Raw genomic sequence first — 16,187 nt, forward strand, 5'->3', positions numbered from 1 at the left:
TTGAGGGCGAGAGATCTATTGCAAGGAGGTTGCATAGGATACTTAGCCAGTGTGGTTGATACCACTCAGGTCATGCCAGTGAAACCAAAGGAGACCAGACTATTCTGTGAATTTCTGGATGTATTTCCAGAAGATTTACCAGGGTTGACAACACATAGAGAGATTGAATTTGTGATTGAACTGGCACCAGGGCCAGAGCCAATGTCTAGAGCACCTTACATAATGGCCCCAACAAAATTAAAAGAACTGAAGGTACAGCTGCAGGAGCTGTTAGACTTAGGTTTTATCAGACCTAGTTTCTCACCGTGGGGTGCACCAGTACTGTTTGTGAAGGATAGTTTCTCATAGTGGCATTGATTACTAAAATGTACCTTCATTGTGGTTGGTTTTATGAGAATGTGCATTGATTACAGAGAGCTAAATAAGTTAACAATTAAGAACAAGTATCCTCTGCCAAGGATAGATGATTTGTTTGATCAGTTGCAAGGTAAAAGGGTATTCTCTAAGATGGACCTTTGATCTGGTTATCATCAGCTGAGGCTCAAGGAGGGAGATATACCGAAGACTGCCTTTCGCAGCAGATATGGGCATTATGAGTTTTTGGTCATGTCCTTTGGGTTGACTAATGCCCCAGCCGCTTTTATGTATTTAATGAATAAAGTGTTCAAGGATTATTTGGACCAATTTGTGATTGTCTTCATTGATGATATTCTGGTTTATTCTCACTCAGAGTCAGAACATGAGCAACATCTGAGGTTGGTTCTACAGAGACTGAGGGAACACAGGTTGTTTGCAAAATTCAAGAAGTGAGAATTCTGGTTATCTCAGGTAACTTTCCTCGGGCACATTGTCAGTAAGGAGGGGATTAAGGTGGACCCAGCCACGATTGATGTGGTCTGGGATTGGCCAAGGCCAAAGAATTCTTCAAAGGTTAGAAGTTTCCTTGGATTGGCAGGTTATTATAGATGTTTCATGGAAGGGTTCTCAAAGATTGCCACTCCATTGAATGAACTGACATGCAAGAATCAGAAGTTTATGTGGTCAGACAGGTGTGAGAACAACTTCCAAGAATTGAAGCAGAGGTTGATTACTGTAACGTCCCAAAATTACCTAATAAGGCTTAGGGCCTTTATTAGGTGACCGGGATGGCAATATATGGAATTATGTGTTTAATTGTTATATTAATTATAATTATGTGGATTATGTGATAATATGATTAAACGCGCATATTTAGGGGTATTAAATATATATGTGGGCCTGCTTCTTATTAGAATGGCGACTTTGGTAATTTGGCCTGTTGCGGGCATAATTGTGTATTTATGTGCATATATGTGATATATGTGAGAGACCACATTATTATGTGGTTATTTTGGGTTGCCTGGCATGAGGCGATCCTAGGGAGCAAGTTAGCGGGAAAGTCACAACGGGACCCAATACCCGACTCGGGGCGAGTCAAGGGGTATTTAGGTAATAGACATTTATTTGGGTTATTGGGTTATGAAAATAAATAATTGGAGATATATTTGAAGTTAGAAAGTTTAGGAGGGAATATTGGGGAAATTTACCATTTTTCCCTCAGGGACGTTTTTGGTACCTTGAGCCTTGGATTAACTTAAGTGACTTAAGTTAGGAAACAAAAGACAAATTTAGAAACTTATAGAGCTGCCTAAACCAACTCTCTCTCTCTCTATACTCTCTTCTTTTTCTTCTCTTGGATTTCCAAGCTTGAACCTTTGAACTAAGGGGAAATTTGGGCTAAGACCACTTGAATTGGAGCTAAAGATTTGGGGAAGAACTCAGTAGCAACTTGGGGGAATTCAATCTTTATCAGAGGTGAGTTTTAGATTATGGGTTTAGCATTTAATTCTGAGTTTTCATGGCTGGGTTTTAGTGTTCTTAAGCCTTTGAGTTTCAAAGATTGAATTGAAGTTTGAAGAGGTTTGGAGTCTAGTTTTCTGTTGGGTTTTACTTCTGGGAACGTATTAGAGTGTTTGTGATGATTTAGTTGTGTTGGTGGGATGATTTTGGGTTAAATTGGATAAGTTTTGGCTGCTGAAAGTGGAGAAATTTCTAGGTTCGAGGGGTCAAGTCGTGACCTTGTTCTTGTCAAGTCGCGACTTATTTTGAACCAAGCACCATGGGAGGCCTCTGCCTGGGGAGCGCGCCGCGACTTGATAGGCCAAGTCGTGGCCCATGCCTCTGGACGGAGAGGAGGAAGAGGCTGGTCGAGGGGGCGCGTCGCGACCCACAGGGGTGCAAGTCGCAACCCACCTGGGCAGTTTTGCCTTGGGAGGTTGTTTTCAAAATAGAACTTTTCCTTAGGGATCAGGATTGTTTCCACTACCCAGTTTGGTGGAACCCGAGGCCCCGGAGGCTAGGATTGGTCCAGAAGCCTTTGGTCGCTCGATATTAATAGAATCCTATTTTATGGTTGTGGCTTAGGGTTTAGCTAAGGGCTCAGAACTGGGATCGTGCTCGAGGATCATTCGGTTACGCTTACTTGGGCCTAAGGTAAGAAAACTACACCCAGAATGTGTTGTGTGTGTTTAGGGCTTGGCCCGTCTATTGTATTTGAATATGGTTAGGGCTTGGACCCCTGAATTGATTATGTTAGGATATTTTTCTTAAGGCTTGTTGATAAATGCTTAAGTGCTTACATTCGTTACATGAATTCTATGATTAGGGCATGCGACCCCTTATGTGATTATGTTTGGTATCGTGGGTATGATTATTCAATGGAATTGTATGACTAGCATGAATGTGTACTTAATTGTCGGGATGTGCCTATCCACATTTGTTTCTTATAGGTAAAGTGTGTAATCCTGGATCAGGGCTTGACTTATAAGTCAAGGACGGCAATAGCGCGTTGTGTTCTGGTCGTAAGGCATAGGCATTAACCTGCAACGTACTATTACGTTGATCGACTCTAAGGTCAAAGGTGAACCACAGGGGTTTGGCTAGCTTTATGGCTAGTGGGACAGAGCTAAGGGCGAGGCCCCATGTGACTCTATGGTCATGTAGCTAGGGCATAGGCCTGAGAGTTGGCTTAAAAGCCAACTGAATAGGGCAACGGCCCGGGTCGAACCAATGATCATGCGATTGAATTTATAAAATGTTGGTTATGAGTGGATACTATTGATTGTGTTGAATGGTTATTTTAAAGTTATATTTTCTATTGTTACACGTTCTGTTTTCTAGCTAAGCCTCGGCTCACAGGTGCTTTGTGGTGTAGGTAAGGGAAAGAGAAAGCTTGACCATCCATGAGTTGGACAGCTTCGGTGGCAACGTGTACATATGCGGCTGCTCGACCATCACGGCCGGGGTGTCTCAGAGGAACTAGGGTTATAGCCCTATTTTTTTGCTTAGGCCAGCTAATGTAACTTTTTATTATGTATTTACCCTTTTAAACAGTTGTGTTGTATTATTTTGGGATCTCGTGTTGTATAACACTTTTGAAACAAAAGTCAATGGTTCTTTGACCAAAAAATGTTAACCCTAACCCTTGTCACTAACCTTAGTTACACGATTTAAGCCAAATGACCTGATTAGCAGGTCTGACACAATTTTAAGTACATAGTGTAACAGTCCTTGATTAGGAGGACGTTAGAATTACAGCTCTAGTTCTGAGTCTCCCGACAGATCATGAGAAGTCTGTGATATACCGTGATGCCTCACATCAAGGTTTAGGATTTGTTCTTATGCAATCAGGGATGGTGATTGCTTATGCCTCACGTAAATTGAAAGAGTATGAACAAAGGCACCCCACTCATGATCTAGAGCTGGCAGCAGTGGTCTTTGCATTAAAGGTATGGATGCACAATCTGTAGGAAAAAACTTATACAGGATCTTTATTTATTTTCATGTATATCTAATATTAAACAAATTAATACGAGATAGCCTAAAACATGTTTCTAAAATTGAATTCAAAGAGAAACAAAAAATATAATACTTACAGTATACGCAGCGGAATTAAAGAGTCCTTCCTTCAGTTTCTCTAACTCTTGTATCCTCTCTGTCGCAGAGTATTATCAAGAAACTGAACCGATCTTCTATTTTCTTCACGATCTTCCAATGTATCCTTAGAACCACCTAGACTAGTGTGGGCAATTCTCAACACATGAGATATATATAGAGAGAAGAAGAGAAAATTACAAAGTGGCTTAGAAAAGGACTTGTGTTTAGAGAGAATATAAAACTATCAGAAAATCTGACTTGTGACTTATCTGTCGTCTCTAAAATCTTCTCTCTAAGCACTCCTTTTATAGACTCGATTAGGCCATTTAATTTAATTAAAAAATCAATAAAATAATAGCTATTTTGAAGCCCTAGGTCGAAATTATCATGGGCTATAGGCCCGTGAAATTTCCCATTTGATTATAAGCCCATTGGACTTAAAATCAAGACCTGTATTATTTTCTATTGATTTAATTATTTAAATCCTTTATCAAATTAATTATTTATAATTTGAACCTTGATTTAAATTTATTTATTAATTTAGATACCAATTTATCTTAATTAATAAATCTGCCATAATTTCTCTTTTCTTCTCAAAATTACACAACTCTGTGAAACTATCCAAAATTGACCTGGTCAACTTTGATAATTCTAATTGATAATTAAATCAATTAATTGAGACTATCTAGATGATTTTAACCAAGGTACAATGGGGACCATGGGCCTATGAAATCAAGCTCCAATAAGTTATCATAAATCTAACAAATAAATTTACTAACTTATTAATTCCTCGTGACTCCACTATAGACTCGGAATTGCACTCTTGAATTCATAGAACGCTCTATAACAAATATAGATACGCTATTAATTATCCATTGTTACAACCATAATTGTCACTCAATCCTCTATAGACGGTCTACAATGAGATAGGACTAAAATACCGTTTTACCCCTCATTGTATTTTATCCTTAAAACACTTAGTTCCTTGTAAATGATATTTCAGTAAACTAATTTAATTACTGAAATGAGATCTCTATCATTTAACACCTTGAACCAAACTAAAAGGAAACCATCGTTTCACTTCTTCATCAGAAGCTATAGATGTTCATATCTATGATTAACACTCCCACTCAATTATACTACCGAGTTCCCAAGATGTAAGTATGGGCTAGTCCGTAGGGTAAGCTGGTAACGAACAAGTCAAAGAACTCAAATAATACAATCAGTTAGAATACTAACCACTCAGAATTGAGATTGAATTGACCTATGGTCAACTATATGATATGACTAGAATAGATAATAACGGTATGTTTACTTATCTTATCAACTGTCAACATCGGTCCTGTCCGATGTAACATATACATCCGATCTTATCTACTTTGCTAATGTTCTGGAAAGAACATAACACTGTAATGTGTAAGTAGATCATATCGTAGATTGGCAAGTCAGTGTAAATCCGGTGCACTGACTAATCTTAGGACTAACTTATTTTTGAACATATAATCATATTTATATTCCACTGTGATTACGTCACTATAAATAAGATTAGCTATATGCTCGGGATTTAATAGAAGTTTATATTAAACAAATAATCATGAAAATAAAACATGTGAGCAAAGTGATTGACCAAGTCAAAAAATGATTTTTATTCTTTTATTGATAATAAAATGAGATTACAAAGAATTTGGGTTTTAATTAGGGCATAAAACCCCAACACAATCTTTATTAGGAGAAGTGTGAGATTTATACTGACCACAAGATCTTGAAGTACTTCTTCACAAAGAAAGACCTGAACATGAAACAAAGGCGTTGGTTGATGTTAGTAAAAGATTATGATTGTGAAATCTTGTATCATCTATGAAAGGCCAGCGTGGTAGCAGATGCTTTAAGCCGGAAGGGTCCAAGACAGATTTTCAGTGCGAGACTGATATCTAAAGAGTTAGCAGAGGATATGACCAAAACTGGCATAGAGTTGTTGGTAGGCCAGTTGGCCAACATTACGCTACAGTCTACACTATTGGAGAGAATAAAGGAAGGTCAGTTGGATGATCCACAACTGACCAAGATCAGAGAAGATGTGTTAGCTGGAGTGTCCATAGATTATACAGTGTCAGACATGAACTTGTTGAGATACAAAGGTTGAATATGTGTTTCGATGGACATTGCTATGAGGCAAGACATTCTGGATGAATCTCATACTACTCCTTACTATTTGCATCCAGGCACCACGAAGATGTATCAAGACGTAAGATCGCTATATTTGTGACCTGGGATGAAGAGGGATGTGCTAGAGTATGTGGCTAAGTGCTTGACATGTCAACAGGTCAAGGTTGAGCATTAGAGGCCAGCAGGGTTATTGCAGCCTATGGACATCCCAGAATGGAAATGGGAGGACATCATGATGGATTTTGTGGTGGGGTTACCCAGGACTGTCGGTCAACATGGTTCGGTGTGGATTATCGTGGATCGATACACCAAGTCAGCTCACTTCTTACCAGTGAGAACTACTTATACAGTCGACCAGTACGCAGATCTCTATGTGAGAGAGATTGTGAGCCTTCATAGGGCACCGAGGTCGATCATGAGAGATCGGGACCCCACATTTACTTCCAAGTTCTGGGGAATTTTATAGAAGTCCATGGGTACACAGTTAAAGTTCAGTACCGGTTATCATCCTCAGACAGATGGACAATCTGAGAGGATGATCCAGATATTAGAGGACATGCTACGACAGTATCTACCTTTGATAGAGTTTTCCTATAACTACAGTTATCAGTCGACCATTGGGGTGGCTCCTTATGAGATGTTGTATGGTAGGAAATGTAGGTCTCCCATTCATTGGAATGAGACAGAAAAAAGGAGATACTTTGGTCTTGAGGCAGTTCAGAGGACCAATGCGGCCATTGAGAAGATTAGAGCTCGGATGCTCGCTTCTCAAAGCAGACAGAGAAGTTATGCTGATCCTAAATGAAGGAGCGTGGAGTTCCAAGTGGGAGACTATGTCTTCCTTAAAGTCTCGCCATGGAAAGGGGTGAGAAGGTTTGGGAAGAAGGGCATGCTGAGCCCTAGATTTGTAGGACCATTTGAAATCCTAGAGAGGATTGGTCAGGTGGCCTATAGGTTGGCCTTACCACCAGCATTGTCGACCGTGAATAATGTATTTCATATTTCAGCTCTTCAGAGGTATGTATTAGATGTGACTCATGTATTGAGTTACGAGGATCTGGAGCTTGAGGCAAATCTCTCCTATGAGGAACAACCAGTCCAGATACTAGACAGAAAGGACAAGGTCCTGAGGAATAAAACTATACCTTTGGTTAAGGTATTATGGAGGAACATCAAGGTCAAGGAAGTGACCTAGGAGCTGGAGTCAGATATGTAGCGTCAATATCCCAAGTTGTTCAGGTAAATTTCGAGGATGAAATTTCTGTAAGGAGGAGATAGATGTAATGTCCCAAATTCCCTAATGTGGCTTAGTGCCTGGATTAGGGGGCCAGGAAGGCCATACTTGATTTAATGCATTATTATGTGATTATATACATGATTATGTGAATTATATTATTATATGATGATAATTGCATGCATGTGGGCCCACTTCTTATAAGAAGGGTATTTCATAATTTTGGCCGTTGAGGGTATATTTGTATATTTATGTGCATGTATGTGATATATGGGTGAGACCACATTATTGTGTGGATATGTTTGAGTTATTCGACATGAGACGATCCTAGGATGCAAGTTAGTGGTTTGGTCATAACAAGGTTAATTACCGGGCTCGGGTGAGCCTAGGGGTAATTTGGTGCTTAGTACATTACCGGGCATGAGCGGGTAATGAGATATGATTTGATAATTATTTGAGGATATTGGGAATGACAGGAATTGGAGGACATTAATTATGATTAACGGGGTAGGTGGAAATGACAATTATGCCTTTGGGTGGCTTTGAAAGATTAGAATGGCCCTAGGGGCATTTTGGTCATTTAGGCTATTAGATATGCTTAAGCTTAGATGGATGTAGAAGAATTACACAGGCAAAAACAAAGGTTTCTTTCTCTCTCACTCTCGATCATCTCTCTCTCTCTCTCTCTCTCTCTCTCTCTCTCTCTTTTGAGGCAAATTAGGAAAATTGAAGCTTGAGGTTCTTGAGGCTTGGGACTTCGAATTTTAGTGCAGCAATTGGAGGTGTTAATTCTGTGTTTGAGGTATGGTTTTTAGCTTGAACTTTAAGGTTTTTCTCTATTTTTATGTTGTTTGAAGGCTTGAGAGTTTGATTGTGTAATTGAATGTTTGGTGATGTTTCAAGTGTTATAGAGCTTGAGTTTTGTTGTTAAACTTGTGATGTGTTGTCGTGATGATTGATTGTGATATGGGATTGGTTTGATGAGTTTTGGTTGGGTTTAGATTGAGAAAAATGTAGGGGAGCTAAGTTCGCGGGGTCAAGTCGCAACTAAGTTCATGCAAGTCGCGACTTGAGTGAACCCCAGGGCCTTCATTGGGCTCTGCCTGGAAGGGGCATTGTGGCCCTTGAGGGCAAGTAGTGGCCTGCCCCTAGCACCCAGACAGGGGGCTCTCTATCTTGGGGGTGCACCGCGGCCCTTGAGGGTAGGTCGCGGCCCGCCTATCCTCTTTGAGCCAAATTGGGTTTTAGTCAATTTTGAGCGCGGGTTTTCGAATCTCAAGGCTCGGGATCAAATTTACTAACTGTTTTAGTAGGATTCAAGGTCTCGGGAGCTGGGTTTTAGTCCATGAACCTTTTATTACTTATTTTATTGATGGGATTTCATATTTGGTTTTGATTAGCTGACCGCTAAGGGCCTACGGATAGGATCGTTCTCAAGGTCGTTCTTTATTTATTTTACCCTCAAACCTGAGAAAAGAAAACTACACCCATTATGTGACATACATGATTATTGTTGAAGCATGTTGATTGCTTTATATTTGGATATCTGTTAAATTATGAATGCTTGAATGCAATTTTTATCTGAGCAGCACACTAACTTATTAGTCAAAAATGGCAAAAGTGTTAAGTGTTGGTCGTGAAGCTCTGACTTATCAGTCAGGATCGACAATAGTACTAAGCGCTGGTCGTATGGAATTGACTTATGAGACAAGAGCCACATTAGCATTTTTAACGCAGGCCGAAATGGTTAGATCTAATCAACAAGAGCATAAATGCTTGACCGACTTATTGGTCGAAGAAAACTAAAGCGCTCGGCTAGTCTATGACTAGTTACTCACAGCCAGGGCTAAAAGGCTCAGTTGACTGGATAGTCACATGGCTTAAGGCGCAGGACCCCTGAGAGACTTATTAGTCATCTATTCAAGGCACAGGACCCCAGAAGGACTTATTAGTCACCCATTCAGGGCGCAGGACCCCAGAATGACTCATTAGTCATCTATTCAGGGTGTAGGACCCCAGAATGACTTACTAGTCATCTATTTAGGGCGCAGGACCCCATAATGAATTAACAGTCACATCTTATTAGGGCTGCAAGCCCCAGAATTATCATTTACTAATACTTACATACATGCAATAATGAGTTTCTTGTGAGCCTTGGCTCTCGAGTGCTATGTGGTGCAGGTAAAGGGAAAGAAAAGCTTACCCAACCTTGAGTGGAAAGATTAGGTGTACATATGCGGCTGCTTGACCACCACGGCCAAGGTGTTTCTCAAGGGAACTAGGCTTTAACCCTATTTTTGCTGCTTAGGTCGGCGAATTGTAACTTTTGAACGGTAATGACCATTTTGGATTGTAAACAACTTTATAAACACTTTTATGGGATCCCATGTATAGTTTAATGTTTTTAATAACATATATCCATTCCTTTTGACAAATATTTTCACCCTGGCCCATTACTCACACTTAGATGCACGTTTATGGCATAACGACTACGTTTAGCGAGTTAAGCTTTATTTAAAGTACACAGTGTGACGGTCTTGGCTAACCAAGGTGTATTTCCTACCATACAACATCTCATAAGGAGCCACTCCTGTAGTCGTCTGGTAGTTATTGTTGTAGGAAATCTCTATTAGAGGCAAATATTTACTCCAGGACCCCTCAAAGTGCAGTACACATGCTCTCGGCATGTCCTCCAACATCTGGATAGTCCTCTCAAACTGACCATCAAACTATGGATGATAAGAAGTACTAAACTTCAGCTACGTGCCCATCGCCTTCTGCAAATTTCCCCAAAACTTAGAAGTAGATGTAGGGTCCCGGCCTGACACGATCGACCTCGGAGCTCCATAAAGACGTACTATCTTTCTCACATAGAGCTCTGCATACTGGTCAACTATATAAGCCATCTTCACCGATAGAAAGTGAGATGATTTGGTGTATCTGTCCACAATAACTCACTTCGAATCATGTTGACCCACCTCTCTGGGAAATCCTACCACAAAATCCATTGTGATGTCTTCCCACTTCCACTCTAGGATATCCAAGGGCTGTAACAACCACGCTGGTCTCTGATGTTCAGCTTCGATTTCCTGACACATCAGACACCTGGACACATACTCAGTTATGTCCCTCTTCATCCCCGACCACCAATATAAAGTTCTCAGGTCCTGGTAATTCTTCATGGTGCCGATGTAGTACAAGGTAGTATGAGATTCATCCAGAATCTCCCGTCTAATAACAGTATTCATTGGAACACAAATCTGACCTTTATATCTTAGGAAACCCATATATGGTACTGCATAGTCCCCAGCCACCCCAGCTAGGATGTCCTCTCTAATCTTCACCAAATGTGTCTCTTTTAACTAACTCTCCTTTATCCTTTCTAGAAGAGTAGATCACATGGTAATGTTGGCTAACTAGCCCACTACTAACACAATCCCTGCTCTGGTCATATCCTCTGCCAACTCCTTGGATATCTGCCTCGAACTGTACAATTGCAATGGACCTCTCCGACTTAGGGAAAATGCCACCACGTTGGCTTTACCTGGATGGTAAAGGATGTCACAGTCATAGTCCTTCACTAGTTCCAACCAATGCCTCTGCCTCTGCCTCATATTCAATGCCTTATGTGTAAAGAAGTACTTGAGGCTCTTGTGATCAGTATATATCTCACACTTCTCTCCATAAAGGTAATGCCTCCATACCTTTAATGAAAAGACCACCACTGATAACTCCAAATCATGAGTAGGATACATCTCCTCATAATCCTTCAACTGGCGTGATGCATAAGCAATCACCTTCTCTGCCTGCATAAGGACACAACCTAACCCTTGTCTCGAAGCATCACAATAAACCATAAACTTCTCCTGATTTTTTGAAAGACTTAAGACTGAGGCGGTAATCAAATGCCACTTCAACTCTTGGAAGTTGTTCTCACATCTATCTGACCACTTAAACGTTTGACTCTTGCGTGTTAGCTATGTTAGTGGAGTAGCCAATCCAAGGAAGCTTCTGATCTCAGAGGCATTCCTTGGTCTCGGCCAATTCCTGACAACCTCAAACTTAGCTGGGTCTACCTTAATCCCAGCTCTACTAAGAATATGACCCAAGAAAGTCACGTTAGGTAACTAGAACTCACACTTCTTGAACTTCACAAGCAATATGTGCTCTCTCAGTCTCTATAAGACCAACTTGAGGTGTTGCTCATGCTCTTCCTCTGACTATGAATACACTAAGACATCATCGATAAAGATGATCACAAATCAATCCAGATAGTCCTTGAACACCCTATTCATCAAATCCACGAAGGCTGCCGGGGCGTTAGTCAAACCAAATGACATAACGATGAACTCATAGTGCCCATATCTGGTACGAAAGGCTGTCTTTAGTATGTCTTCCTTCTTGATCCTCAACTGGTGATAACCAGACCGAAGATCTATCTTTCAGAACACCATTTTACCTTGCAGTTGGTCGAATAAGTCATCTATCCTTGGAAGAGGATATCTGTTCTTAATGGTCAGCTTATTCAGTTCCCTGTAGTCTATGCACATCCTCGGAGAACTGTCATTCTTCTTCACAAATAGGACTGGCGCGCCCCATGGCTAGAAACTAGGTCTGATAAAACCAAAGTCTAAAAACTCCCTGTGTGGCGGTGACTCCTTTGGGAACACATCTAGGAATTCACATACTAACCTAGTCTCTTCTGGTCCCACTGGCACAACCTGAGGGGTATCCACCACGCTCGCCATGAATCCTATGCAACCTCCTCGCAATAGGTCTCTAGCCCTCAATGCTGAAGTCATAGTTATTCAAGGTCCATGCATAGCGCCAATGAATACAAAGGGGTCCTTTCCCTCAGGCTCAAAGGCTACCATCTTCTTTTTACAATCAATGGTTGCCCCATATCTAGTTAACCATTCCGTCCCCAAAATCATATCAAAGTCGATCATAACCAACTCTATCAAGTCAACCGACAACTCCCTACCATCCACTAACAATAGCATTGATCTAACCCATCTCTTGGAAACCACTAACTCCCCGAGTGGGTAATAACGTCCTAAACCCCACAGCATAGTAATCACATGGCCGACACAGTCTATCAAAAATCCTACTAGAAGCATAAGAATATGTAACACCAGAATCAATCAGCATAGTATAACAAATGGAAACACTAGAAAGCTGACATGTGACCACTGAGGGCCTGGCCTCAACCTCAGCCTACATCAATGCAAACACTCGTGTCGGAGTCGAGCTGTATGCCTTTTTCGATTCCTCTTTCTTCATTATTGGACAGTCCTTCTTGAGGTACCCCACAATCTCACATAAGAAGCAGGCCCTCGCCCGACACTCCTCCAAATGGCATCTTCTACATCTGGCACACTCTGGGTATGTCTTCCAGTTCTTATTGCAGCCCTGGCAGCCAATCTGTACACCCCATGGCCTCCTATTAGGACCGAAATAAGAAACAGTGTCTGGGGTCTTCCTTTTCTGGTCACTAGGGCCTCCACCCCTACCTAATCATGTGAAGGGAGGTCTCATCCTTTTCATATCCCTTCTGGCTGCATTCTCGCACCAAATATTGTTCTTAATGCCCTCTACAGTAAGGGTTCTCTCTACTATCTGAGCATATGTCGTCACTCCAGATTTTGTGGTAATTCTGACATCCCGGACTATCATAGGTTGTAGTCCCTAAAGGAATCTTTCCTTCCTCGTCCCATCAGTGGGTACCAAGTCTGCAACAAACTTGGCTAATCTGTCAAACATCAGGGCGTATTCAATCTATGACATACTCCCTTACAACAGTCTATTGAATTCCTCAGCCTTGGCAGCTCTAATTGCCTCATTATAATATTTCTCATTAAAGAGAGTTCTAAACTCTTCCATGTTCATTGTGGTTACATCCCTAGTCTAGGACACCACCTCCCACCAGATTAAGGCATCCTCCCAAAACATGTACGTGGCACAGACCACTCTTTCATTGCCCACCACCATCATAAAGTCTAGGATGGATGTAATCATAGCCATCCACTGCTCTGCCTTGAGTGGATCTGCGCTACCCACGAAAACTGGAGGGTGCTGTTTCCTGAACCGTTCATATACTAACTCCCAACGGTTCTCTAACTCTATCTGCTGTTGTACAACTAGTACTGGAGCAGCAGATGGGGCCTCTTATGCAGCGTTCCTTGCCAAACCTGCTATTGCCTCAACTAGATAACTCTTCATCCTGTCTCTATAGCCTAGCTTGCATATCAGCAAGCATTTGTTACCAATTTTCAGACTAGCAGAGGGTTTTGACCCTGGTCATTACTTCTGACCTGATTCTCAAAGTCGGCTAGCTCATTAGATTGCCCTGGAAGCATACTTCCAAGTCTATCATCAATCAATGACTCGACTTATCATGCAGTAATAACAATATCCCATGCCAACCCACGGTTCAAAATCGATCAAATATGCATTCACATGCATTGACATTGCTAATAAGCATCCCAGTAATTCACACATATACAATCATGCTAATAAGCATGGCGATTCATGATCATACCCAAACAAAATGCTAATAAGCACGTTATTAACATTTACAAATATTAACAATGCTAATAAGCACGTTCCTGGCATGCATATACATAGCATAATGCTATTAAGCATTTCTAACATTCAAGGGGAAGAAGGATGCTAATAAGCAATTTTTGGCATGGACAAACAAATAGCAATGCTAATAAGAATTCCTTTTAACATTTAACGGTGCTAATAAGCATATCTTGGCATACAAGCACACATAACAGAGCTAATAAGTGTTTCTGACATTCGAAAACAACAATGATGCTTATAAGCATTCCTACCACATTTACAAGCGACTATTGTGCTAATAAGCACATCTTTAACATGCATATAGTAGTCAAGGGCCAAGTCCTATAAGAATAGCTCATGCTTTCTACTTAAACAAGCAGGTAAGGCATATATATTTCATTTAAGCAATTACACACATAACTACATTAATAGTTACAAAACTCTGAGTCGAGATTTTCTTTAGTGGGGAGTGTACATGCCCAGTCCATCATCAAGAACCCTTAAACCTTTGCCGCTCTGATACCAAGTTGTGACGCCCTGCTAATTAGGGTATGTTACCATGTGTGTTTAAAATTAGTGATGGACTCGCTAAATGAGTCATTTGGACTAAAACATGTGATTAAGCCACTAAGGGTTTAGGTATTTAAAAGTTTGGTCAAAACATAAACATTTTCATTAAAAAAAACTTTAGTATTTACATGGGATCCCAAAATACAAGTTTAAAAGTTGGTTACAACCTAGAGATTACAAAATAACTCAGCCTAAGCGGCAAAACATGGTCCAACCCTAGCTCCCCTATGATATCTTGGTCGTTGCAGTTGAGCAGACGGCATATGTACACATCACCGCTATCGCTCTCCAACTTATGGCTAGCCAATCTTCTCCTTACCTTTACTTGCACCACAAAGCACCCGTGAGCCAAAAGACTCGGTAAGAAAACATATTTAGACAATTCACAGAATATAACAGCATGCTTAACAATAATAATTAGAACCAAGCATACGCACTGTACAGATAAGTCACCACAGGGTCACACAAGTGCGTGTCACACTCTCATTTGTTCATATGGCATCCGAGCCAGTCAAGTGCATAAGGCACTCCCAGGGTGGCCTAGCCCTATCAGCCTACGCTCAACGTGCAAAACGCCGATCACGACTTATAATCTGAGCCCCCTTTTAACCAAATATACCCTTGACTTGCAAGTCAAGATTTAATCATAGAAAAGGAACAAATTCTCGTCTAATAAACTGAGCTTCCTCGCCAGAACAAACATCCACATAATACATTCATCATGCATGCATATATAATGCATTATAGTATACTAAGCAGATATGCACAAGCACAATTATAATCATGCTCATCAGCTGGACCTGATCCCTAATCACATTTACATTTAACAGACAGGCCAAGCCCCAATTATTGACTACCGGCCCCCTAATCCAGGCACTAAGCCATATTAAGGAATTTGGGGCATTACACCATGCAACCCCATGTGGATGGAAACCTCTACAACATCAACAACCTAAAGCAACTTTAAAAATAACTCATTTGAAAATTTTATCTTAATGCAACCCACTACAACCTCAAATGCAACCTCATGCGACTCAATGCAAATTAAAAAAACTCATATGTTAATTTCATTCTTATGCAACTCAAGAAACTCATTGTAACCTAAAATAATGCCCAATACAACTCATTGCAACCTAAAACAACCATATAAAAAAAAACTTATTTGCAAATTTCATCCTTATGCAACCCACTTCAATCTCAAATGTAAGCCCATTTTAACTAAAGCAACCCACTACAATCTCAAATGTAACCCAATTTAACTCAAGAAACTTATTTGTTAATGTTTGAATTGTAAGTTTGTTAACACTATATCATAGAGATGTTTTTTATTTGCATTCACGCCTTTTAGAAAGAGCTGCTAAATCAAGTTCTAGTCATTTGTTAATAAGTCCTTTTTATTTTTTTTAACACTTGTTATATTTTTAAATCTTTGAATATTAGTGTGAAGTTTTTATGATTTTTTTTAATCATATTCTAATATTTCAATCATTTCAAATTTATATAAGTTTTTAATCATATCAAGTTGTTTAGGCAACTCAATATAGTTAATAAGAATCTTAAGCAATCCCATAAGCAATAACGCCAACATTATAATCAACTAACCAAACTCCACAAGCAATTATATTTTCATGATTAAGCAACTCATGTAGCTCACTGCAACCTCAAATGCAAGCCCATGCAACCCATTAAAACTTCA

This window comes from Humulus lupulus, chromosome 7 (assembly GCF_963169125.1).
Source record: "Humulus lupulus chromosome 7, drHumLupu1.1, whole genome shotgun sequence".
Lineage (NCBI taxonomy): Eukaryota > Viridiplantae > Streptophyta > Magnoliopsida > Rosales > Cannabaceae > Humulus > Humulus lupulus.